This window comes from Parasteatoda tepidariorum, chromosome 6 (genome assembly GCF_043381705.1).
Source record: "Parasteatoda tepidariorum isolate YZ-2023 chromosome 6, CAS_Ptep_4.0, whole genome shotgun sequence".
Classification (NCBI taxonomy): Eukaryota; Metazoa; Arthropoda; class Arachnida; order Araneae; family Theridiidae; genus Parasteatoda; species Parasteatoda tepidariorum.
In genome coordinates, this window is record NC_092209.1 from 76,297,648 (window position 1) to 76,324,957 (window position 27,310).

Sequence of the window (27,310 nt, forward strand, 5' to 3'; positions counted from 1 at the left end):
GTGGGCAAAAATCAGTTTCTAATATGAACCCATGTCATCCAATTCCTCACAGTGTTGAGCTTTCTTCGGCAAAAGTTCTTTCATGATCATTTCTCTCAATATCATGTTCGATTTTCCATTTCTTGATCATTTCCTACCGTCCAATCACATCCGCCATTTTTCCAGTTTGCCTTAATCTCGAGTTATTCGACTAGAATCTCAATGAAGAACAGAAGAACGGAAGTGGACGAAATATAATGACAACCGATAAACTTAACGTTTATAAAAAGGACTCCGTTACTCAAAAAGAAAAAAAGAAATTTTATTTTTGTTCTATTTTATCTTCTGCGCTTTCCCATCTTCTATCACCGTCAGCCCTTTTTAACTGTCGCATAATTGCTTGGCGTGCCACGCAGGTGATAGAACATCATGTCATTTTTTTAATTTTTTTTCTTCTGTTCCTTGTGGTTGGAGAGGTTTTGCCTGTTAAAAATATACCACCTGGTACGAGTGTCAACAAGTATGCGAAAGAAAAAAAAAATAGAATTTTGAAAAAGCACATTTGAATTCGAATTTTCGATTAGAATTTTACAGTTAACCACACAAACGTACGTGATTCGAATGCCAGCTGTTGTTCTCTCCCCTAACCACAAGATTACGAATCATATCTATTATTAACCTAAAGTTTTGTATAAAATTCCTGCAATATCGAATAATTTAAAACATTATGAAATCATATTTGCAAAGATAAGAGACAAATTGTATAATTATTATGCATTTTAGGAAGCAATTCAGATCCAGGTTAAGTATTTTTAGATGTTACCTAACACTATGATTGTTATTTGTAAGCGTGCTAGCTTGTGATTGGTTGGTGGTTCGGTTAAAACATAGGTAGTTACTTAAGATAATTAACTATATTTTATCCCTGTTTCGTTGAGAGCTGCTAATCTTAAGATATTATGTGGTCATTTGCATTCTCGCTAGTATGATGCGGTATGACTCAGACTCAGAATCAGTCTTATTTTTTTTAACCGGAATCTTAGTAAAATTCCTGCTTTAAAAATTATTCAGACTTAATAAAAAATATTTATTCTATTTAGTTTATAACTTTCCAATATACTTTTTCGTATTTTGTTTTTATGCTTTTTCGTTAAATAGCGCTGTGGAATTATAAATGAGCAAAAGATACATATTTCATTAAAAATAATTACAATTATTATTTTTTTAGAATTGTATCCTCATAAACATAATAAAAAAGAAGAAGAATTTATTATTGAATAAAAATACTATTCAAATTATGAAAATTTTCTAAATCGAAACCTCAACATAAATCGTTTGTTCAGAAAATTCAAAGGAAAATATTTTAATAAACTAATATTTTCTCTGTATTAATAATAATTATAATAAATATAAGAATAATATATAGTTGCAGTTTTGATAGTCAAATATTTTTTAAATAATTTAGTTTCAGTTTTGATCTTTTAGTACAGCTGCCCGATATACCTTTACCCTACCTATTTACAATTTAGAGGCCTTTAACGATTTGCTATGTTTTTTGGAAATTTCCCTCATGGCTGTATTTTGTCGCAATTATAATGCAAGCTTTTATTTCTTTTAAAATTTGTTAACTGCACTAAAAACAAGTCAGGAATCAAGTTTTTTTTCTTTTTTTTTCTTTCTTTTTTTTCATTTAAGAAACAGGAGAGGGGGTCGTTAAATTTCGTTTCATAGGAAAATCACCGTTCGGTATACCAACAGTTAGGCGACAAGCATCATTTTGGCGTTGAAAACATTTTTCAAAATAGCGCCAAGCGTGTTAAGTATACTGGATTTTACCTCTATGTTTTATCACAAACAAAAAAAAAACATTAATGGATTTAAATGTACTTACAAGGTTTTATTTTCAATCTGTGATTCGAAACTACTCTTTAACGCGTTTCGCTTGTCATCCAGTTATCATTTTTGTCTCCGCCAGTTCCTTGTGAAAACACGCCCTCAATGTTTTTTTTCAAAATTTTGAAGATAAACATCAGAGTATAAAACTGAAATAGAAAATATCATTTTATAAGTATACGAATAAAATATACTAAAGAATTCAGTTCAGCTATCAGAAACTTAGAAGAGAGAAACAGCAAGCACATCATGGGAATAGAGAATTGCATAGTAACCCATTCCCGGAATTGTCATGCTCCTCATAAAATGAACTGGCTGTTCATGCGCACCTGTAAAAGAACTTTGATTTCCCTAAATTATTCTAGTCTTATAAGCAAATTTTTAGTTTTAAATGATGGCTGCAGAAAATTTTTAATATTTTTGTCGTCCGAAACAGACATAATAAGCAAATTTTTAGCAGCTGTAAATGACGGCTACCGTATATTTTAAATATTTTTTCCGTCTTAAATAGACATAATAAACAAATCTTTGTCTGTAAGTGATTGCTACAGAAATTTTTAAATATTTTTTGTCGTTTTAAACAGACACAATAAGCAAATCTTTAGCTGTAAGTGATTGCTACAGAAAATTTTAGATATTTTTTGTCATCTTAAAGAGACATAATAAGCATATCTTTAGATGTAAATGATTGCTACAGAAAATTTTAATAATTTTTTTCTTTTAAAATAGACGCAATAAACAAATCTTTAGCTGTAAATGATTGCTACAGAAAATTTTAATAATTTTTTTTCTTTTGAAATAGACACAATAAAAAAATCTTTAGCTGTAAATGATTGCAGCAGAAAATTTTAATAATTTTTTTTCTTTTGAAATAGACACAATAAACAAATCTTTAGCTGTAAATGATTGCAGCAGAAAATTTCAATATTTTTTTTCCTTTGAAATAGACACAATAAGCAAATCTTTAGCCGTAAATGATTGCAGCAGAAAATTTTAAATATGCTGTGGTATCTTAATTGGTCATGATAAGCAAATCTTCACCTGTAATTAATGACTACAGAAATTTTAAATATTTCTTTTTGATGTCTTTAACAGATATAACCAGCAAACCGTTAGCTGTAAATAGTGACTACAGAAAATTTTAAATATTTTTGTCGTCTTAAGCAGTCATAATAAGCAAATCATTAGCTGTAAATGATAGCTACACAAACTTTAAATATGCTTTGGTGTCTTAATTGGTCACTGTAAACAAATCTATAATCGTAAATAATGGCTACAGAAATTTTTGATGTCTTTAACAATCCATAAACCATTTTAAAACTGTAAACGATGAACTACAGAAATGTTTATTAATGATGTTTTAAATAGCCGAGGATCTTTCAAAAAGTTATTATGAAACACATCTTCCTTTCAATCCAAATGATATGAGGGATTATTCACAATAGGGTTGAGGGATGTGATGCACTCAGATACATAATAAACTATCTTCTAATACACTTCAAGGACTTGAAGACGTATGGAATGCAGCAAGCGAGAACGTCACTTGGGACACCCACCACGAAGCCGTCACTCCTCTTCAAAATTCCCAGCGGGAGAGCCGACACTCTTTTCATTATCAAAAACACAAAAAAATAAGAATCTGAAAAACTTCAAAAGGTGGATTAAAAGAATCTTTTTAAAATACTCCAGCCAGGGATGGGTTGGCGTACAGCTTGTACCATGGACACACCTGACGGGGAGCTGTCAGATTGGAGTGCCACATCGTCAGTATCGAGGGGGTGGGCAGCCCTTTTAGTTACGGTTATGGCTAGCTTCTTTTTTCTTTTCTTTTTTTTAACTACCTCCCATATTGGAGCTACCAATATGAGCAATCATTTTTTGCTCGGTTTTAAGAAGGTGGCAAAAAATAGAGCTTCTATCATTTTGAGAAGTTATACGCTAATGGAAGTAAAACATAAAAAGAATAATGATCTTTAAAAAAGAATAAAATGATTTGACATTCTGACAGTTTTTTTAAAAATGATTTTTAAATATGAGGGATAAAACTGCTAGCTTTTTAATATTTTGGCTCTCAGAAATGACATGCATTAATTTACTTCCGGCGTTTCTATTCGATATATTTTTTTTTTTATTATTCAAATAAAATCACGCTCAATATAGAAATTTTTTTATTTGTCTGCCATAAATTTGTCATGTATGTTTCACTAAGATTTTAAAATAATTTGTTTTTGCTTAAAACTGCTTTTAAAAACTTACGAAATATTAACATTGTATAAATGCAATTGTGAAATTTCCACTTTTAACATCGTAAATATGATGCAAAGTAAATTTTTATTTATAAAATTAACATTCCAATTCTAACCCATGTGAACCAATATAAACTAATTTCAACTAGTTTGAATGAAAAGAAATTTCCTTTGAATTATTTTTGTCAATCGCCATTAACACATTGAATGCCATGGGGGTCACCGGTGGCCGGCACTGAGTTTGTTCGTAGCGCGACGGGGATCACCGGTGACCGGCACCGAGTTTGTTCGTAGATCCACGGAGGTCCCCGGTGACCGACAAAGCCAAGATTATTAGAAACACATAATTCGAGTAAATTTTTAATGCTTTTAATTTTTTTATATTGTTATCGTTACTAAAATGGTTTGAAGAAATTACTGTAATACATACTGAGAAAATAATTTCGGACGGGTAAGCCATGTAAAATTAGCGTGGCATTCAACGTGTTAGGAAAGAAAAAAAAGTCAAACTTTCCCGCAACAGCCAGTTGTAGGCCAGTGAGGGGGTCATGAATGTTAAGGCTCCAAAATTTCGTAACCAACGGTAAGATTGTGGCCATGCGGTCAGCATTACACGTGTCCACCTTTACTTCCCAGACAATCTGGTATCCATCGATCGGGTGGGATTCAAGCTGTCATTAGGGATCGAACCTCAGTTCTTCACTTTGACAGTCCAGGGCCACTACTCACGTATTTACTATAACTGGCCTTTCATATAGCTCGCCATTAAAAATCAAACACCAAGCGTAAACAATTTTATTTTAACATTGATGAGGTAAATATAATTTCTAGAGCAAAATGTTTGTAAATGAATATTTTAATTAACAATTTTTTTGCAGGTCATAGTTCATTACTAAGCAATTATGAACGTTTTAATTTTCTTGGCGGCAATAATTATAAGGAACAATATATTATTATTGTTGCCAAATGGCAAAACAAGGCAGAAAAGTTAATAACATTTTTAATTTTTACCAAAGCTTTTAGGTTAAATAAAAATAAAATATTCATATATCATTCTAATACCATACTGTTTGGTAGTAAAAGTGGTAAAATTTAGAAATTTTATCATGATACCTTAAAGCATGGCCACCATTTATTCGTTTAAATTTACTTTTTAGTTTTGTAATGTTTTGAAATGTGTGGGTAATAAGAACTATATATAATTTTAAAATCCAGAATTTTTGACAAACCCTTATCATGCGTACGGAAAAATTACGAAATAAATAGTTCGCACATCGAATTTTTCGACTTCCTTACCAGAATTCTGTTGTTTGCTTTTTACTTGTAATATTATTACCTTACAAGTACGGTAATTTTACAAAAAAAATTTTCTTTGTGTGAGATGTATATACGTTTATCATTTTTAATCGCGTATCCCTCCCTACCAAAGAATTACATCATTTGAATGCATTATCGCACATTCGAGTAGTTTGTTTTCAAGGAAAACTGAATTTTTCGTTAGTAAAATCGGTAAAATTTGTTAATTTTATCATGATACCTTAAAGTATGGCATAAAAACCATTAATTCGATTAAATTTACTATTTAGTTTTGAATTATTTACTAAATGTGTAGTTACGATATAATTTTGAAAACCAGAATTAACGGCAAACCCTTATCATACGTACGGAAAAATTACCAAATAAATAGTTTAAACATCGAATTTTTTGGTTTATTACTAAAATTACGTCTTTTTTTTTTTACTTGTAATATTTATTACCTTACAAGAACGGTAATTTTAGTAGAATTTTTTTCTTCGAGTGAGATGTTCGTCTCAAATTCGAGTTGTTTGTTTTTCAAGGATAACTGAATAGTTTGGTAGTAAAAGTGGTAAAATTTGTTAATTTTATCATGATACTTTAAAGCATGGCATAAACACCATTTATTTGGTTAAATTTACTTTTTTATTTTTTACTAAATGTGAGGTAATAAAAACTATATATAATTTTAAAAACCAGAATTTACGTTAAACCCTTATCAAAGGAATGGAGAAATTACCAAATAAAAAGTTTAAACATCGAATTTTTTAGCTTTATTACCAGATCATATCGTTTTTTTTTTTTTNACATTGCCACCAGAATCAGCTTTTTTTTTTTTTTTTTTTCTTTTTTTAAACTTGTTACCATTACCGTACAAGTACGGTAATTTGACTAGAATTCTTTTCTTCGTGTGGGATGTATATGTGTTTATCATTATTAATCTGGTATCCCTCCCCACCAAAGAATTACAACATCTTTTGAATGCATAATCGCACATTTGAGTTGTTTGTTTTCCAAGGATAATTGAAGAGGACTACACCCTCTGCTCATCAAAACTTAGAGAGTGTTTGACAAGGTAGCTAGTGCATATCAGGCAAATACCAACTATAATAGGTAAGGATCTTGAACCCCCTCTTGGGGGTGGCTTAGCCTATCTCGTTCCGGTTTCATGCGGCTATGAATGACAGGGGGATTTTTCTCAACCACCTTAATTAGGACAGGTAGACTTTACCCCCGGGTCGACACGTGGACGAGGATGACTTAGAGAATTTTTTTTTTCTCCTTCAGCATAGTTTGAAGGGAAATCAAGTTTCATAAAGCAGATTTGGTTTTATTTATTTACTATGTTCTTAAGTCAGTTCTAAATTAATTTGATATTAATGTCGTGAATAATCATCATTAATTCGAATAATTTTCGTGTCGAACTGAATTATTATTAGCTCTCATTAAACTTATCCATTTTGACCATAGTTCTATAGTAGTATTGGATATTAATTATTAGTTTCATTAACATAGTTTGCGTTTGCACTAAGTTTGTTCTAAAATATTTACTAGCATTGTTTGTCATAAAATATTTATATTATTAAATTTTTAATAATATAAAATTATTATTAGTTTTAACAGAATTGTTTGCATATGCACCAAGTTGTCCTGAAGTATTTATTAACATTTTTTTATTTTCTTTCATTATATAATTGGCGTTGGACAGCTGACTTAATTTTGGATTTACGACTACTAATGTTCAACACCGTAGCCTTGTAATTTTGAACCAATCCAGAAGACAACAAAACTCCTGGATCAGTACTCCAAGAGGTATTGATTTGTAATAGGAACATGGAGGACTTTGAGACTAGACAGATTTAACGTGCACCAGTCACCATTTAATACACGGGGAGTATTCGGCCGGTGGAGATCGAACCCACGACCTCTTGGACATTGGCCCACTGCCCTACAAACCAAGCTATCCCGGCACTTATTAGCATTGTTTGCAAATACACCAACTTCGTCCAAACTATTCATCGATATAAATGAATGAAAATGTTTACATGCAAGGATGTACTTTACATAAAACCACAATTTTCAGCAGAGCCGCACCAAATTTGATGTAAATACGTTCGAAAACACGGTGAACGGAACTATTTACCTTAAAACTTTCTCCGTTCTCTGGTTCGCGCGCTACACCCCAAGGAAAGAGTATCCCATAGGTTATGATACACATTTTCATAATATGAGAGATTTGCTAGTTTGCAGCTCAAATAAATCAAAAATTAGTTTTAACACACGTTGCTCTGAATTATTTATTTTAAGTCTTCTATGTTTGCTGATCACGAATAAAATCAACGTTAATTATTTCACAAAGTATGGAACCAACGTCACCGAAATCGTATTTTAATGGCTATATGGAACAACGTGCTTTCAATATTAATACTAACGCTTTTAAAACTTGTTTCTATAAACTTAAGTAGTGCAAACTTAACAAGAACTAATGAAATTAAATTTACGTATAAAGCCGTGAGAAAATTACGGTAAATTCTGGATATCACATTTTAAATTATACTAAATGCATAATAATTTTTCTTTTAGTGAACTGAACTTTTAACTCAGATTATGATAAATCGAATGGCAAGAAACCGCACTAGAATGTACAACAAATAATTAAAAAAAAATAATAATAAAGGCTGTAAACTTAAGTAGCGCAAACTTAACAAGAACTAATGAAATTAAATGTATGTATAAAGCCGTGAGAAAATTACGGTAAATTCTGGATATCACATTTCAAATTATACTAGATGTATAATAATTTTTCTTTCATTGAACTGAACTTTTAACTCAGATTATGATAAATCGAAAGGCAAGAAACCGCATTAGAATGTACAACAAATAATTTTACAATAAATAAAGGCTGTGAACTTAAGTAGTGCAAACTTTAATAAAATTAAATTTATGTATGAAGCCGTGAGAAAATTACGGTAAATTCTGGATATCACATTTCAAATTATACTATATGTATGATAATTTTTCTTTTAGTGAACTGAACTTTTAACTCAGATTATGATAAATCGAATGGCAAGAAACCGCATTAGAATATACAACAAATAATTAAAAAAAAAAAATAAAGGCTGTAAACTTAAGTAGTGCAAACTTAACAAGAACTAATAAAATTAAATTTATGTATGAAGCCGTGAAAAAATTATGGTAAATTCTGGATATCGCATTTTAAATTATACTATATGTATAATTAATCTTTCTTTTAGTGAGTCGAACTTCTAACTCAGATTATGATAAACCAAATAGTAAGAAGCCGCACTAGAATATACAGCAAATAACAAAAAAATAAAGGCTGTATATTAGGTTCCATGAATGTGTAGAATGGTGATTTTAGGGTACTTACGCATTTCTGTGGGCGGTAAAAAATCTAATACCACAGTACCTATATTGAGCACCTAGATACAATAGGTTGTTATTACACAGTATTTATAACGGGCAATACCAGAATTATTAAATACCACTTTAAACTACTGACCTCAATAATAGCTTGACAAGTTTTTACGGTATTCGAAATAAGTACCCATATTATTTCGTTCCCAAAAATGATTATAAAAATATTAATCTCGTAATTAATTATTTTCGAGATTTATAATAATTTCACTTTTGTTGAAGGTACAAATTGAAATTGAAATATTTCGTATTAAAATGTTTAATTAATTAAAATATAAAATGTTAAATTAAAAATTACTTATTCCTATGTATGAACCTTAAAATATTGCCCTTATTGTTATTGGCGCAAATGAGACTTAATTAATTTTAGTATTAATTTCTTACAGTTTTAAAACTTGTAGGATTTTAAAATTAGGTTTTACATTTACTGTAAAAAAATTTCTGCATGGCTAAAAACCGTTTCTTAAAGTTACTTGCTTTCTTATAATAAAATCGAAAAAAATTGTTTGGAATACCCTTAGAAATTCTAAAAATTATAATAATATAATTTAGAGACGCGTTGGCTCTGGGTATAAGGCGTTTGCCTCCCAATGAGCTGTACCAGGCTCGAACCCAAGGGGTGGCTGATTGATACGAATTCTGCTTCCGGCTCTTACAGACCTATGTACTGAAATAAAATATTCACAGTGGCGAACGGATCATGGGTTAAATTCTCCTGGCCATCTGGCTAACCGTAGGAGATTTCTGTAAATGATTCGCACCGGCCTCAGTACTGACGTAAGGTATCCTTATTGGAAGACGAATCATGGGTTAGAGTCCCCTTTCCACCTGGCAAACCGTGAGAGGTTTCAATGGTTTTCCTCTCCATGTAACGCAAATACGGGTCAATGCCATCAAAAAGGAAGAATCTCAATGAAGAATAGTTTGCCTAGTACTCTATTCAGGAGTTTCTTTGTTTTCCGAATTGCGTTTGATATTATAAAGTTACCGAATTGAACGAATAGACCGGAAAATTTAAATTTTCTGTTAGTATAGCCAGTGGCCGGTTGACTCTGATTACTTAGTAGCCACTTTTATTCAAACCTAATGCGTCGGCGACCAATACCGGTGTTGTCCTATTCATCTAATAGCCATTTTTTTTCGTTTTTTTTACATGAATTATTATTTTTTCTAAAAATAAAATTTATATTAGAAACAGTCTAGGGCTATAAAAAGTTAATTCAACAAAAAAAAAGAAAAAAAAAGTAAATAAATGAATAAATTAGCATATGAAAAAATTTTAGATAAAAATATTGGCTAAAAAATTCGATGCGCAGTAAAATAAATAAATAAAAAATTAAAAAAAATCATCTGAAAAAAAATGACCAGTTGTTTATTTAATTTTCGCTTCTTCTACTAGTCGACTCGCTAAGTGGCGATTAGTTATTTTTAGGTCTAGTTGATAATCGTAAACCCAAAATCGAACTCTTGTTATAAAATGAAATATAAAATAATTTTTAAAGAAAGCCAGCATTCTTTTTTCACATGAATTCCAAAATTAAATGGAAGAATGTTGTAAGTTAAGAGCTACCACAGTCAAAAATTAAGAGTGAACATTTACAGTTAAGAGCTGACACCGGACTTTTACATTGACAAAGTTCATATCAGAGCGAAGTGTACTCATTGAGCGATAGTGAAACTTTCGCACCTGGCCTTTTTTTTCATCATGAGGACATGATGGCGTGGACATTCTTGATTGAGAATGTCCTCCCTTCTCTTAAATGATGCCGTAACAGGAAATTGAAATAGAGTAGATATAAATCATTCACTTTTACACTCATCCCTAGAAATCATTCTGATAAGGAGGGGCTGAATGGGCCTCATCGGTCTAGAAACGTTAAAATAATTTTTTTTTTCTAAACGAACGGAATTATGATTGCATAAATGAACTAGATTTTTTTAAACAATGTATATCAGAGCCAAAAAAAAATACTAACTACTACCTTTGTGTGCTCCAAAAGTTCATTTTTTTTTATTAAAACAATGTGCACATTTTTGAAATAAAATATAGTGTAAAATTAAAAATACATGGTGTTCTGTAATGACCATCCCTAAATTTTTCTTTTTAAATCAACAAAAAATACAGATAACACAAATGCAAAAAATACAGATGCACAAATTTATAATAAAACGGGAAAGAAAATGAAAGCGGTTTTGAAATGTGTTAAATCACTGAGAAAGATGGAAATGAAAACTAGATAATCTATTTAATTTCAGGAGTAAGCAGAAAGGAGTTTATATGCAATTATTAGAAACATGTCCAAGTTTAATCCCTCAATCAAACTGATTTTGATTTTTTTCATACCGTATTTTTCTCTAGTGATTAGTCAGATTTCTACAGCATTTTTTGTACCTTTTTTGCCTAAATAACAATTTACAACTCCTAATGTGTGAACTTTTTGCTTTTATTTTTGATAGACTTCAAAAAAGAAAATCTATTAAAGGTGGTTCTTACAGAACACCTCGTATACAGTCGTAATTCTTCGTAGCATGTACTCTACGAATTGTTGATGCCTTATTTAGGGTCAGTTTAAACAGAATGGATTCTGATCAATTATGGACGAGTCTTTCAATTTCTTCCCACAAATGCTCAAGAAGTTAACTAGTGAGGAAGCCAGCGCAAGAGTCTCTTTAAAATACCTCAATCAATCTCTTAGAATACCAGCAGAATGGCTGGTCCTTGACTTATTAGACTGTTGAAGGACTATCTGTAGCACATGTATTAAATAAACATTGATATTTAGCTATGGTGCTTTATTCTAACTACCATAAATCCGAAATAATGGTCCTAAAGTAGTAAGTCAAAACTACACTAGTCCAGTATGACACTCCTTAGTGCAAAGGAATTAGTAAGAAAGTGTAGAAGTCTGTGTTAGTACAAAGTGGCTACAGTGCTTAAAACTTGCAGTAAATTTTAAAGTATTGTTGCTAGTTTCGACTACAACGTTGGTCCATAATTGACAAGACCTTTATTCATATAACTGTCATTTATATCTTCAGCCATGGCCAATACAAAAACTATTAATCACATTTAAAATAATAGTTTAAGATAATAAAGCTATTATACAACCAAAAGTCGAATTTAAATTTAATCTAAGGAATCATAATAACTATTTTTAAGAATTTAAACCAAAAATCAAATCGTTTAAAAACGGCGAAAGTTTCGTTTATGTTGTTGTAATAATGTTGATCGATAAAAAAGTGATAAGTGATGAGAAATACCCATTTTCACATAACAGAGGTTTAAATCATGTTGAACGACGAACACAAATTAATTACTCATAAAAAAATCACTCGTTATTAAGCTACAGAGGTTTAAATAAAATTTCAATAACCACTTTTAAGTAAGAAGTAAACAAGTTAACAGATAGTTTTCAGTAAACAGATAGTTTCAAGTAAACGGATAGTTTTCATGTCGCTTTAATTCAAATTCCGAATAACAACACAAACATTAAAATAAATTATATGAAAATAATTGTGATGATTTTACAGTAATTCTAACTCTGAATGACGACGAACAATTTTAAATGACAAGAAGTGCTCAAATTCCCACAACTGTGGTTCAAACGACAAATGCATAAGCTAATGAAATTTGTAAAAATATCACACAATATACAATGATACAATTGAATTTCCTACAAGTACAAATTAAATTTAATCTACCAAGAAAATTAGAAATTTTAATTAAAAATCGAATATAGAGGCTAATAAATAGTATTCAGGTTCCTTTGATTGATATCCTGGATTGCCATTTTAAATAATAACCTTCCTTTAAAAGGTACCATGACACTCTCAAAATAAACTACACTTTTATCAATTTTGACCCAAGAAAAACACCAATAATTTGACGAAAGAAACAATCAATACAGAAGAATTTAGCAAATTCAATTTTAACAACTATGAAAAGTATCATTTAAATTTAATTTTAACCAAAATCAAATAACACTTAGATGTAAAGAAATTGTATTCGTATGTCCAGTTAAGAGCAGTCCAACTTTATAGCAAAAGCGTCTGGAAATTGACAAACAACAAGAAAATCAATTTGACACGTTTCAAACAAAAGACCTAAGAAAAATATTAACTGGCCATATGAAATATCTAACAAAGAATTATACGAACTAACTGTAAGCCCACAACAGCAATTGTTAAAAATAAATAAATGAAAGCACAATAATTGTGACAGTAGGTTAGACACATTCTCAGTATGATGCCATCAAGTCCAACACGAATAGCGCTTACCTGGGCCCCGGAAGGTGAGTGGAAAAGAGGACGACCAAAACTAATCTGACTCCTAATGACCCCTAAGGAAAGAAATGCTTACGGATGGCAGTGCTGAGGAAGTGCTAGGGATGCAGCACTGAACAGAAAGGGGTGGTATGTCTTTCTCGTAACATCCCTCATGAGTGGCCCACTCAAATGCAAGGAGAATTAAGTAAATATGATGCCGAGATCCCAAATGATGACAAACAGAATAAACTCCCTTCATTCAAAACCTACCAGGAGAAAACTACACCCGTATCTATTTCCCCCCAGAAAAGAACAGTATTTATCGAAAAAAGCAATGAAGATAGAAAAATTCTGCAAATTTAAATTTAATATTCCCTACAAATGATACATAATATACTTAATATACGAAGTAAAAAATGTATGATCAAAACTACCAGAACATGGTAAAATTTACCATGTTTCTGGCTATATGAGAACGTCGAAAGTCTCTAAATTTATACCGACGCGCTTAATTAATGATTTTTATAAAATTAATAATAAAATATAGTGTTATTATTTACCATAAAATTTGCTAAATGTGATAAAATTTGTGGTAATTTTATTATGATACCTTAGAGCATGGTATAGAAATCAGTTATTTCGTTAAATTTAATTTTTAGTTTCGTATTTTTTACTAAATATATGTTAATGAGAATTATAATTTTAAAAAATATGGTTTTAGAATATGCGATAAAATTTGGTAAATGTGGTAAAATTTGGCCCATTTTTCATGATACCTTAGAGCATGGCATATAAATCATTCATTCGGTTAAATTTACTTATCAGTTTACTTATCAGAACAGCATTTTTTTATTAAAGGTGCACTAATAAGAACTATAATTTTGAAAAACAGAAATTTTAGTGAACACTTATCATATGAAGGGAAAAATTACGAAATGAATAAATTAAATACCTCTTATTTTGGTTTTATTAACTAGAATTATGCTATTGTTTTTTGTTTTTTTACTGGAAATGTCATTACCATCCATTACAACAATTTTACCAGAATATTTTTGTCTGCGTAAAAATAAAGTACAGAATCATTTTTCACCTTAATTTTAACAAAAAATCAACTAATTAAAATGTCAAACAATAATATCCACGTTCTTGTGATTGAAATCCCAAATGATGACAAACTAATTTATTAATTACCCCCTTCCTTCAAAAGCTACCTTGTCATTCTCGAACGAAACTACACCCATATTCATTTTTCCTCAAGACAACACCAATAATTTGACGAAAAGGAACAATCAGTATGAAAAAAGTTCGACAGCTAACTTTCATTGAGGGATCAAAGACCCATTGGAAACGCCAGCTGACGAACTTCTTGATATGGGCATTGACTTAAGACGGATTTTAAGGAATACCCCCATTAACACTCACTTAAGAAACCGGCAGATGTGAACCCCATTTAAGATAAATTCCTTCTATCAGATTTTGCCTTGATTTCTTATTAGATGACCTGGATTTAATAACTCGGGAAGGACCTTTCTTTCTTTTTTTTCTTTAAGAGATGCACCTGGTAAGTTTTATTCAGATTATCATCTGATTGGAAAAAAACAAATTTCCATGAATTTTAGGAAAAACGGAATTTTTTATTTTTATGAATGATGATTCTTTAAAAATAATTATGCATTTAATGGTAGGATTTAAAAATATTTTGGGATGCATAATTTTATATTCCAAACAGATACTTTGATGAATCTTCTAAAATTATTTTTCAAGAAACTCAATGAGATTGAAAAGGACTAATATTTGAATTTTTAAATCAACTCAACACAAAATATTCTAATTTATATTTGTCTAAAAAAATAATAAAATAATCTTTTCAAATTGCATTTTTGCTATTTATTTAAGTCTTTACTTGCACAAAAAATGACTCCTTACATTTTGCATCAAATAACCTAATAACAAAAGTCGGGGCAGCCTGGTTGGTAGGACGCAGGACTTGTGTTGAACATATTCGTTCCTGTGTTGTTCGTGAGAACGGGAGGATCCCGCCGTGTCCCCGTGTGTTAAATGGATCCCCCGTGTGTTAAATGGTAATTGGTGCACGCTAAATCTATCCGGGTCACAAAGTCCTCCAAGTTCCCATAAGAAATAAATGCCTCAGGGGGTACTGAACTGCAGATTGACAGTTCTCTGGTTCAGATCAAAATTACGATCTGTAGATGAATGAATGGATGTATGAATAGGCCCATCCTGTAAAACGGGCTGTGACGTGCGTGTGTAGCTGAAAGCGTATTATTGGAAATGGATGGAGCCACTGAAAAGCAAAAAACGCACCCTCTGCCTTAAAAATTTTACTATTAAATCATCTTTATGATTATACCTGAGCAATGGCTCATACTAATTTTCTAATTTCAATTCTAGGAACAAAGACCTCAAGGTTACACCAGAGGGATCTGCAACTCATGATGAAGAGGTAAAGGGCCCTATGGCCTCAGGCACCTCGGCCAAACTACAGGATTAGGATTAGGATCTGCCTTAAAATTCGCTTAGTTTCCCAAGTTAGTTGCTGGCATTATCAAGTCGCAATAGAAACAACAAGACAAAAACCATTAAGAGATGATTGTTCTTCAAGCAATTTTTTTTAATAAAATATTTCACTAATTTGTGAATAGATTTGTGATTGTCTAACATTTAATAAGAACTAAATTTTAATTTTTTGTTTTTAATTTATGTAATTTGGCCCCCATTCCACAAAAATAATACTCCCATCAGCTATGAATTAAAGTTTTCCAAAATTTTATTGTTAATTGTCAAAATCCATCCATATGCCAAAATCACTGTTAATTACTTATTCGATATTTATGTAAATAAGATCTTATCTTTCATATTAAATAAAAATGAGACAAATATGAGAAGTGAAACTTAGGATTTACGCTATCTATCATAATTTGATTTTTATTAAAATAAGACGAATATATTTAATCATGACGATTTAAAACTGCAAAAATCACGTGATTTGAAAAGGAAAAGAGAAAAATTTAACAATTAGTTTTCTTTTACCTCACTAAAAACATGAAAAAAAAATTTAATAATCGATAATCAATGATTACGGTAGAAAGTAAAAGTCAATCATAATTATTTTATAAATTTTCACTATCAATTATAATTTATTTACAATGTTCAAATTACTTTTAAAAATTTACTTTGCAAATGAATATTATTTTTTGTTAATTCGCCTTTGTATAATAGTTTATAATTTATATAATAGTTCACAATTGAAAGTTTAGCAAAAATTTTCAAAAAAAAAAAAAAACATTTAAAAATATTATCTATAGGATTGTAGCCTAAAGATTATACAATCAGGAATAACAGGCATATAGGTTTTAAAAATTAATTAAAATTTTTAATTTTTTAAACCTATGCATTTCTAGTCTGTGAAAATATGTAAAAAGAATCCATAATGCTTACATATATGTATTCGGTTTAATTAGAGAATTCTAAGATACAATTTTATCGCAAAGTTATGCATGACAGTAATTAACTATACTAAAATGACAAGCTTTAATTAAGGTTCAATTTAAATTTTCGTAACGTTAATAGTTATTTTATCAACCGAAACTGTATTAAAAAAATCCATGTAATATATGGAAATAAGAAGTTGTCAAAATATTTGGGACGAGTCATTTTTCTTATTATGCGTATAAGTATCATTTTCATGCATAATCTTTTATTTATTACATTTTTATCATATTATTACATAAATTATTTATAAAGTTATTAATTTATAATATAAAAATATGTAATTTGATAGCATGTTTCCAACGCAAAAAAATCAATAGCAAACCTTTGGGGAATTATTTCCAATGATTAATTAATACCGATCATTAAATTTGATGTGAAAATTATGATTAATTCACACATATTTGTGATAGTATCAATTTAGCAACCAATGCAAATTTTGATAATTTTAGGCAAATTGATAGTTAAGAAAGCTTTTTAAACGGCGTTATGGAACTAACATATATTAACATAGTAAGATATCTTAATTGAGTGCAATTTTCAGTTTTTTATAGTAAGGTCAAGAAAAAGAAAAAAAAAAAGAATTGCATCGTATTTGCATTGATATTTTTCTAAATGGTTCCAATTTAAGATGAGAAAAACTATATATATATTACACTTATATCATTTTTCGAAATTTTTTTTAAAATTTTATAACCGTTGTTGAACACCTGACCCAATTTTGGGTTCGCAGCTACTAATGCTCAACTCCGTAGCCTTGTAATTTTGAGCCTAATCCAGAAGACAAGGGAACTCCTTGATAAAGTATTGGGAAAAATTTTGCCTTCAAGGAGGACTTTCTGATGGAACTAACCCGCATTTACGTTGCATGGAGAGGGAAACCACGAAGATTTCCCACAGTTAGCCTAACGGCAAGGGAACTCTTACCCATGATCAGTCTACCAATGAGAATTTTTCCCGTCAGCACTGTGGTCGGTGCAAGCCGGTTACGAATTCGTATCGATCAGCGATAGTTGGGATACGAACCCGTATACCTCGAACATAGGCGAACGCTCTATCCCCTGTGCCATCACGGCTCCAAAAGCTTCCGATGTCGGGTATAGAACCTCAGCCGTGTGAGTGAAAGCCACGAATCCTAACCACTAGACCACATGGGATCTCAAGTGTTTGTATACAGGAAATAAATATTAAAAGGTCTTTACAAGGTTTATTAACTTAGGTTGGTTTATATGATTATGGCTTATTAACTGCTTTATATGGTTTATTAACTTAACTATTATTAGAAGATTGTAATATATATTTGGCACACATTTCAATATAATTAATATCTCTTTAAAGTTTCAGGACACCTTAAATCTAAAGTTTTAAATAATGTTTTTAAAGTAATAAATATCAATCATTATCTCTTATTAATAACTAGTAAAAAAAGAATGTTTCAAATATAAAAGTTTAATAAACTTCAACATGTTTATTTGATTATTCTTTTCTTTAAATGTTTTTAACTAAAAGAATTTTATTATTAACAATATGCGATAAATGCAATTTTGGGAACGGTTAATTAAGGCTGTTCAATGATTTAAATTCACATATTATAATGAAAATTGCTTCAGAAAAATCAAATTAATATTCAACAGTAATTAATATTCAACAACTAAAAACTTAAATTGCTAAGTCGTATGAAATCCTTAAATTTTAAAATTGCTTCAATCAATTCTTAAAATAATTGAAGAAAGTAAACTTCTTACTGGTTCAATAAAATTATTTTTAAGTCGAGTGTTATGTATTCATGTTTAATGTTGTCTTATCAAGAAAAAAGAATAATCTGAAAAACAGGTATTAAAAACAATGGCAACAAATTAAACAATCGTATTTGCACACATCGATATTTTACTGGAAAGTTTTTGAACATCTGAAAAAATTTAGCATCTACGACTTTTGATAACTTTTTTTAGGAAAACATAAGGATAACATAGCCGGCAGGAAAAATAAGATTTGTAAGTATAAATAAAGAATTATATTTTTATTCGAGAAAAAAAGTTATAAAATTACCATACTCTATAGTAATGACATTTCTCGTAAAAAAAAAAAACTACAATTCTGGTTAATAAAATCAAAATATACGAAATTTGAATTATGGTAATATTTAAGTGAAAGGTACTGGTGAAATATGAATTATTCTTGTCGCATTTAATTGGCTAAATATTAATAGCCTATTTAATACAAAGTTAGTTTCTATCCTCTTTACTAAATGATAAAAAATATTGGTTGCGATCATTTATTGCCATGTAATTTCTATGTTCTTGACCGATTGATTTGACAGATTACTGATATAAACTGTTATAAATTCATGCATGTTTATATAGATTCAATTCAATTCGCTTACAAAGTTCTCGAGATATGGTGAAATACTCAAAAAGTAAAATTAACATTATGGAGTTCAAGCTTTGGGCGGCTCCCCTTTGGACGGCTCTCTGTTGAGACCGTACTTACAAGATTGTTGCTACCCCCCTATGTTTTGGGGTTCAGAAATTCAAATCCATTGAGAGAAGGGTATGATTATTCAGATAAAGTATGTTTTTGTGTCTGATTCCGTAACTGGAAATATTGTCTCCTCGAGTTAATTAGCATATTTAAGGTCACCCCCTTGAACTGTTAAGATTGAGACCTGGAAGGTGAAAACCTGATCATTAGATCAAAAGTCATTCATGGTAAGCCGTTTATTTATTTATTTTTTTATTTTTTTTGCTCACTGTACCTATTACCAAAATTAATTATACATCACTGGCTTTAATAATAGAATGGCTATTTTTTAACGCTTGTCATTAATGAATTAATTTAATTTCTGCATTAATTTTTCTCTTCAGAGCGCAGCTTACTTTTTTTTATTTTTTATTTCGAGAAATACCTTTTACCAAAATCGTCTGCAGTTTCTTTTTTATCAATGGCTCTAAAATGGCGTTATAATGGCGCTAGTTCTAAACCAATGAGAAAATTATTTTTTTAAAAAATGTCTCTCCTGAAAGATCTAATCGGAAATTTTTTGACATTTTTTAGGGACGGGAGGCAAAAATTGTCCCTTTTACCCGCTGTCCGAATTTCAGGATGATAGAACTAATGGTTCTTTGAGTTGTGACAGACACACACAATTCTTCATTTTATTATCATCGATTTTTAACTTGCTGATGAATCCTTCCATTTAACATACTAAGTTTTCATATCATTTCATTTTAAAATTTATCTTTAACGTTTAACATAAAAGAAGCAATAGCAAATCCCTCTTTTGAGTTCTTTTAAAAAAACGTGCTTTTTTAACCCTTACAGTTTTTCCTTTCGTAGAACTCATCTTAATTACAGTATGTGTCCCAGGTGCATTGCTTAGAAGGTCCTATCATTAATTTCATTATTCAAAAATGCTCAAGACATCAATCATGGCATTCGCGGGAAATCCTGTCAGTGTCTTGTCATCGATCAAAAAACCCGTGCTATCTTCATCAAACTAGTTATTTTTTTCCTTCTACCTTAAAACTTATTTTTATTCTCGGTTTACGAACGCCAGACGCAAGTTCTAGACATTCACTACACCAAGCTTACCCGTTAACTAATGACGAGAGACCAAAGAAAAAAAATTAAACCCGAGAAGTAATAATAAGGGTCATAGAAGAATTGAAGTTGAATCTTCGCAGACTTGAATGCAAAGTGGTATTTTGTATAAAGTGATATTTACATTGTAAATTATTATAATAAATATTTGTTTCAAATGAAGTTCCAGGGTCAGGTATTTTTTTAAAACTTTAATTTATTCATAGTTCAATTTATTTTGATTCTACTTACACGTAGACAGAATTTATTATCGGAATCTTGGGAACTAGGTTTACTATAAGCAAGTATTTTGTATAGATTGATATTTATATTTTAAATCTTTATAATAAAGGATTTTTTCGAATGGAGCTCCAGGATTAAATATTTTTAAAAACTTTAAATTGTTCGTAGTTAAATGTATTCTACCTATATGGAGACAGAATTTAACATCTAAATTTCTGGAACCAGGTTTTAAAGTTAATTAATAATGAGCAATCCAAATAAATTAACACATAAAATAAAATAAAAAATTGCAAACTTGAATGCAATAGAGCGGCAATTATCCGTTCGACTGCAATTATACAATAGAGCGCCGATTATCCGGACCAATCGGGACCAAGGCTGATTCGGATAACGAAAAATCCGGTTAATTGGACAAATTTATTAAATGACTATAGGAATTTTTTAAATTAACTTCCCTTCGCAATTTTCTCAGGCTTAGGATTAGCAACTTTAGTAGTGCCTATTATGACATATTGCAAAATACCATGTTCAAAAGTTTAAATTTTTTCTAAATGTTATTGAAAAACTTTTACCTTTTTCCAAGTTACTTATAACCCACATTGAAACTGTGTGGAACGAATGTGAGGTACTTTTAAAGATCACCAAGGGGACAAAAGAAACCTTTTATCGACCACTATGGAATATTTTGAAAATAAAGAAGCATCTTCGTTAGAAACAAAAGAATTTTTCGGAAAAGGTGGGGAAAACACACGATTCTTGAACGATCCGGATAATTGAACAATCCGGTAAATCGGCTGTCAGATAATCGACGTTTCACTGTATTTAGTAAAAAGAGAATGATATTTGCATTATAAATAATAGTAAGGATTTGTTTCGAATGAAGTTCTTATTGGTTAACTATTCTTTAACTTCGTGCCATTTAACATAGTTTTAGCATGTGTATAATTCTGCAAGCACCAACAACAACCCAAGAGCAACGAAACAACAGCTTACGAAATAAAATTTCATAATCCAATTTAACTGTAAGCGCTAAAATTTCCTGTCTAAGCAACATCATTCTTTTTTTCCAGAAAACTGCAGAGTAGTGGATGCGGGAAGGAAAGAAATAATATTTCCGATTGCTTTTTCAGAACAAAAGATGCAACGACTCAATATTACGCTACTATAAAATTAATCACTAACTACGTAGTGATTGATTTCGCAGTACCCGGCACTTTTTACCATACTTATACGTACAACTTTTTACCGTACTTATACGTAGTACCGGGTACTTTTTATCATACTTATACTTACCACTTTTTACCATACTTATACGCAGTACCCGGTATTTTTTAAAATATTCTGATAGTTTTGATTAAAAAAATTTCTCAGTGTACTATGTTTTCGTAACTTGAGATGGTTTACAAACGAAATATAGATAGTTTGCCAACAGTTTACGAAATAAAATTTCATGATCCAATTTAACTATAAGCGTTAATATTTCCTGTCTAAGCAACATCATTCTTTTTTTCCAGAAAACTGCAGAGTATTAGATGCGGGAAGGAAAGAAATAATATTTCCGATTGCTTTTCCAGAACAAAGGATGCAACGTCCTAATATCACACTACTATGAAATTAATCACTAACTACGTAGTGATTGACTTTATAGTAGAAGGTACTTTTTACCATACTTATACGGTACTTTTTACCCTATTATGATAGTTTTGACCATATTTTTTTCTCAGTGTACCACGTTTTCTTAACGTGAGATGGTTTACGAACGAAATATAAATAATTTGCCAACAGTTAACGAAATAAAATTTTATGATCGAATTTAATAATAAGCGTTAAAATTTCCTGTCTAAGCAGCAGCATTGTTTTCTCCAGAAAACTGCAGAGCAATAAATGCGGGAAGGAAATAAAATAATATTTCCGATTGCTTTTCCAGAACAAAAGATACAACGTCCTAATATCACGCTACTATGAAATCAATCACTAGCTACATAGAGATTGATTTCATAGTACAAGGTACTTTTTACCAGACTTATAAGTAGTACCCGGTATTTTTTGCCATCTTTTTCTCTCAATGTACTATGTTTTATTAACGTGAGATTTGCAGAAGAAATATAAATAATTTGCCAACAGTTTACGAAATAAAATTTTATGATCCAATTAAACTATAAGCGTTAAAATTTCCTGTCTCAGCAACAGCATTTTTTTCTCCAGAAAACTGCAGAGTATTAAATGCGGGAAGGAAATAAATAATATTTCCGATTGCTTTTCCAGAACAAAAAAGATGCAACGTCTTAATATCACGCTACTCTGAAATCAATCACTAACTACGTAGATTAAAGACCCCCAGAAACATTACGCAGAGTGTCCAAGCGCATACTAATTCGCGCCATCGTCCCCAATCAGGTATGCTTTTCCACAAACTTGTGCGTGAAGATTTGGTGTTTTGGAGAATCAAATGGCAGCCTTTACCACTCGCTTCTGCATACGTGTCATTAACTCTGCATTAACATGGGGTGATCGGGTATGGTGATCACGGAATTACAGTAAATTAGGCCGTTAAATGAATGAAAAGATATTAAGTTTGTTTTTTGATTAGTGTTAGATTTAAACTGATTGTTCGGAATTAATGTAAAAAAGTTATAAAATCGTGGTAATAAGGGAGGGTGTTTTTGCTGTGAATTTTTTTGACGTGACGATAACGGATTGGGTGCTTGCCAAGCAAGCTACCGAATTTCGAGAAAGAGAATCCATTTTGGACATGCATCCGATAAATATGGTAAATACGATGACCTCAGGGTTTTAAATCATTACAAACACCTTAAATGTAATATGCAGTGCTCACAGTATCTGTTTTTAATTATTTTATTTAGATTTGAAGAACTATAAAAAACGAAAAACTTATAATAGCCATTTTTTGAACATTTTTATAAACAAAAGCAATTTAATAAAATTCAATTAGAAATACTATTGTATGAACCGTTTTCTAGTTTAAAAGATAATACTTCCTATAAAATGTGGTTTTTTAAAATAAACTTTTTTATAAAATTTTTTAATGTTCTAAAAATTATTCTGGTAGAAATATTTTGTGAAACAGAAGGAAAAAAAAATATTGACATGATGGAAAAGGAAATATCCAATCAAATCTTATCCTAAAATTAAAAGAATTGATAAAATAATTTTTTTAAAAAAAGTACTTTTATTTGAAAATTTTACTTGGTTGAAAAATTTTTATTCGCAAAAATTATTTATTTTTAAAAAGCAGTTCCTATTCAAAACTATTTATGCCTGTAAAAATTGTTTATCTTTGAAAGGCAGTTTATTTTTACAAACTTTTTCTTCCTCTTCTTTTTTTTTTTTTATGCAAAAGCTATTTTTAAAAGGGAATTGTTTTCCAAAATAAACTATAGATTTTTGTATTAACTGTTTATGTCTGAAATGCTGTTAGTTTTTACTAATTACTTATTTTTGTAAAAACTGCTGAAGTTTGAAAAACAATTTCTTCTCACAATCTATTGGTTTCTAAGGAGAAGGAAATTTTTCATTTAAAAAAAATAGCTTCGATTCAAAAAGCATTTTGAAAAACTGCTTGGTCACTTAGTTCTTTCATTAAGCATAAAATAGCCCTTATCTAATATCATATAAGGATAAAATTTCCGTTATTTATGTTTTAAAAAAAAGACAGAAAAAAAAGACTGAATTTACTAATGAGTATAAACAGTAACAGTTCCGGTGGACTAGTTAATAGGCTAAGACCTAGTACTTACATACCCTTTGGCACACCTGTGTTCTTAAGAATAAAACAGGAAAAAAATTGAGGAAGGGGGGATTAAATACAGGGGGGCGAGTTGAGTTGTTCACCGACCTGTGATGTAACAAAAGACTTAAGAAAATGTATTCCATGTCCTTTCTTTAAGTCCAAGATTGAGAAGATCGTAAAAATGATGGGATGAAGGTACTAATTATTAATGATTTATTGTTGCCTTTTCAAGATCGAAGCCTTCAAAAGTGAATGCAGGGAGGGAACAGATAAATATTGCAACATTTCTAATGTTACTGAGTCTGTTTAAAACAAGTAGAAAGAAATTGATCATACTTTCCCCACATGCAACCTTCAACATTTTTCAAAATATTTACGAATCAGTTATAATTGGTGGTAGAAAACAGAAAAGTTCAAAATATTAACCTGGATTGTTATTAAATGTATATTTGTAAGAATAATATTTTCTCAGTGAGTGAGTACAATAAAATTATCGTGTTATGTGTGTAAAGCATCTTGCCTATTGTAATAAATACGACCAAATCGTATTTTATTCCAAGCATGCGCTTACCCAACCATCTGTTACCGATAAAGCTCGGAAACTGTTAACCCTTTAACGCAGAAGGGACACCTCTGTCCCTTTTATATATTTTTTTCCTGGCTCTCAAATTGCAAGCAAAAATATATTTTGGTTATTTTTAAGTATTAAAAACAGTCTAATAGTTACTAAAAAAATCAATCTAGATTAACGGAACACAGAGATAAAAGAAAACTCTGGAAACATTACTGTAACGCATGGCAATATTTCTGGTTAAAAAAATATCTCGCATAATTCTGGTTAATAAAACCAAAAATTTACCGTATTCAAGCAATATCATGAAAAAATTTCCAAATTTGACCAAGTTTAATCACATATGATAAAACTACACATTATGATTAATTTTACCTATATCCTTAACACAATTCTTCAGTAAAAATTGAGGGCTTTTCCGGTGCTCCCATAAAGCCAGAAAGAGTATAAATTTCACCATATTCTGGAAGTTTTGACTTTTTTTCCCTCAGTCTATGTGTTACTGGCGAAGTTCGAAATCCAGCATTGTATAGAATGCCTTGGCATTGTATATAATGCCTAAAACCAGCAGGCACTGCATGAAACGATTTATATTTCACACATTTCCTAGGCATTCTATAGCATGCCAAATGAGAAATCGGCAGAGTATAAAATGCATCTCCGATTCGTTTCGTAATATAATGAAATATAATTCAAAATGTCATTCAAGCCAATATTTTAACCAGGCTTAAACAAATTAAATAAAGCTGATTGAAAATCAAAAGCTCATTTTAATTAGCAATTAAACGTGTCAAGTAAATTTAAAAATTAATTTTTACTCTTAAATGTAAATACTCATTTACTTGGTTATAATATTTTTCAGTTCCTTAATAGTGTAATTGTGCTATATTAGCATGCTTTTATCATTTACTTTTATCACAAAATAAACATACTCTTTATTGTTCAACAGACAACCTAATCAATCATTAATGCTTGCTGTTGTTGTTGTTCATTTACGTCGCACTAGAGCTGCACAATGGGCTATTGGCGACGGTCTGGGAAACATCCCTGAGGATGTTCCGAAGACATGCCATCACAATTTTGATCCTCAGCAGAGGGGATGGCACCCCCGCTTTGGTAGCCCGACGACCTGCACGTGAAGTCGAGCACTTTACGGTACAACAGTTTAACGAGGACTAATACCGCACACCCTCGGTCCCTACGCAGGCTGATCCAAGTGGTCACACACCCGCACACTGACCGTAACCAGTGATGCTTGACTTCAGTGATCTGCTGGGAGCCGTGTCTTAACGATCAGTCCACTGCGGGACCATTTTTGCTTGCAATAAATAATTTAAAACATAACTATTATCATTTTTAGTGTTTGTTTTATCATTTTCAAATATATAAATATTAAAATTATCCGCATTTGTTAAACCGGTGAAAATTTTAAATATTGCTAATGATAATTCAACAAAAAATTGAAATTGGTTTATAAGATTCCCACGTGCGGGTGGTGATATTCTATGAAGGTATGTTTGATAGATTTTCAATGTCAGCAACTCAACACATAAACGTACACAAACAAATTTAGAATTTTATTATGTCTAAAAATATATTATATTATGAAATCATCACTTAATAAATGGAAAGTGGAAACTTGTTGCTGCAGTATTAACAGGGATGGGCGTCAGCATCTCCCTTTTTATTAGTGAGTTGGTCAGTCAGTAGGGATATGAATAATATGAATCTGAAATTAATTTTAAAAAAAATATTTTTATTTATGACAGTGAAAATATATTCAATGTACAAGAAATATGTAGAGTTTGCAAAACAAAATTGACCACTCTGAATAACTTTTGATCTTACGGCCGGATTTTCACGTATTAAGACGGAATTTTAGTGGTTTGAGAGAGTGAGACCTCAAATATGCTAATTAATCAGAACGAACGTTATTTTAAGTTACGAACTCAGAAACGTATTATCTCTGAACAAGCGTTCAATTTTTTTTGACGGCCTACAGCAGGGGTGGCGAACCTTTATACACCAACGTGCCATTTTCTCTAAAAAATTGCTTAATGAGGTCATAGACGTGCCGTCAAATAATTTTGACTTCGTGATTATTGGGAAAATAATAATACTAAATACTATCAACTCAGAACTCTTTATTTACATTGAAAAAAAAATACATTTTGCAATGTCTCAGTTATACAAGTAATTCAACTTAAAGTAACATGTGACTTGTTGCAGATTAGATGACCAATAACTTATATTAGGTTCTAAGATGTTAGTTTAAGCAGGACTGTTGATTTTTTTTGCTAGTTATTTGCTGTCAGCTTGTTTTTACGGTTATTAATTGTTTTTAGCATTAATTTTTAATTTTTTTATTAATAATTGTTTAATATTTTGTTTGTTTTTTGTGAATTTTAATTTAATTGTTACATATGCTTCATAGCGTAATAACATTTGTGTAATAACAATTCATAGTGTAACAACAATTGTGATCGGTGGAGTGCCCAAAATATTGTGTCGCGTGCCATAAATGGCACGCGTGCCATT

General features: G+C 30.5%; 1 protein-coding gene and 1 long non-coding RNA gene across 9 annotated transcripts in view; one reads left to right on the plus strand and one right to left on the minus strand.

The window, feature by feature from the left end:
• The first annotated feature begins 674 nt into the window (after positions 1 to 674).
• LOC122269546 (uncharacterized) lies at positions 675 to 15,778 on the plus strand. The gene is made up of 2 exons (XR_006225253.2): positions 675 to 780; positions 15,531 to 15,778. It is a non-coding gene; the product is annotated as an uncharacterized lncRNA (long non-coding RNA).
• Positions 15,779 to 26,328: 10,550 nt separating this feature from the next.
• The window catches only part of LOC107444543 (uncharacterized), a 165,727-nt gene continuing 164,745 nt past the window's right edge, over positions 26,329 to 27,310 (minus strand). For all 8 annotated transcript variants that reach the window (XR_011637061.1, XR_011637056.1, XR_011637060.1 and 5 more), the window contains exon 3: positions 26,329 to 26,501. The gene's annotated coding sequence lies outside the window, so the exon portion shown is untranslated. The remainder of the gene's footprint in view (positions 26,502 to 27,310) is intronic.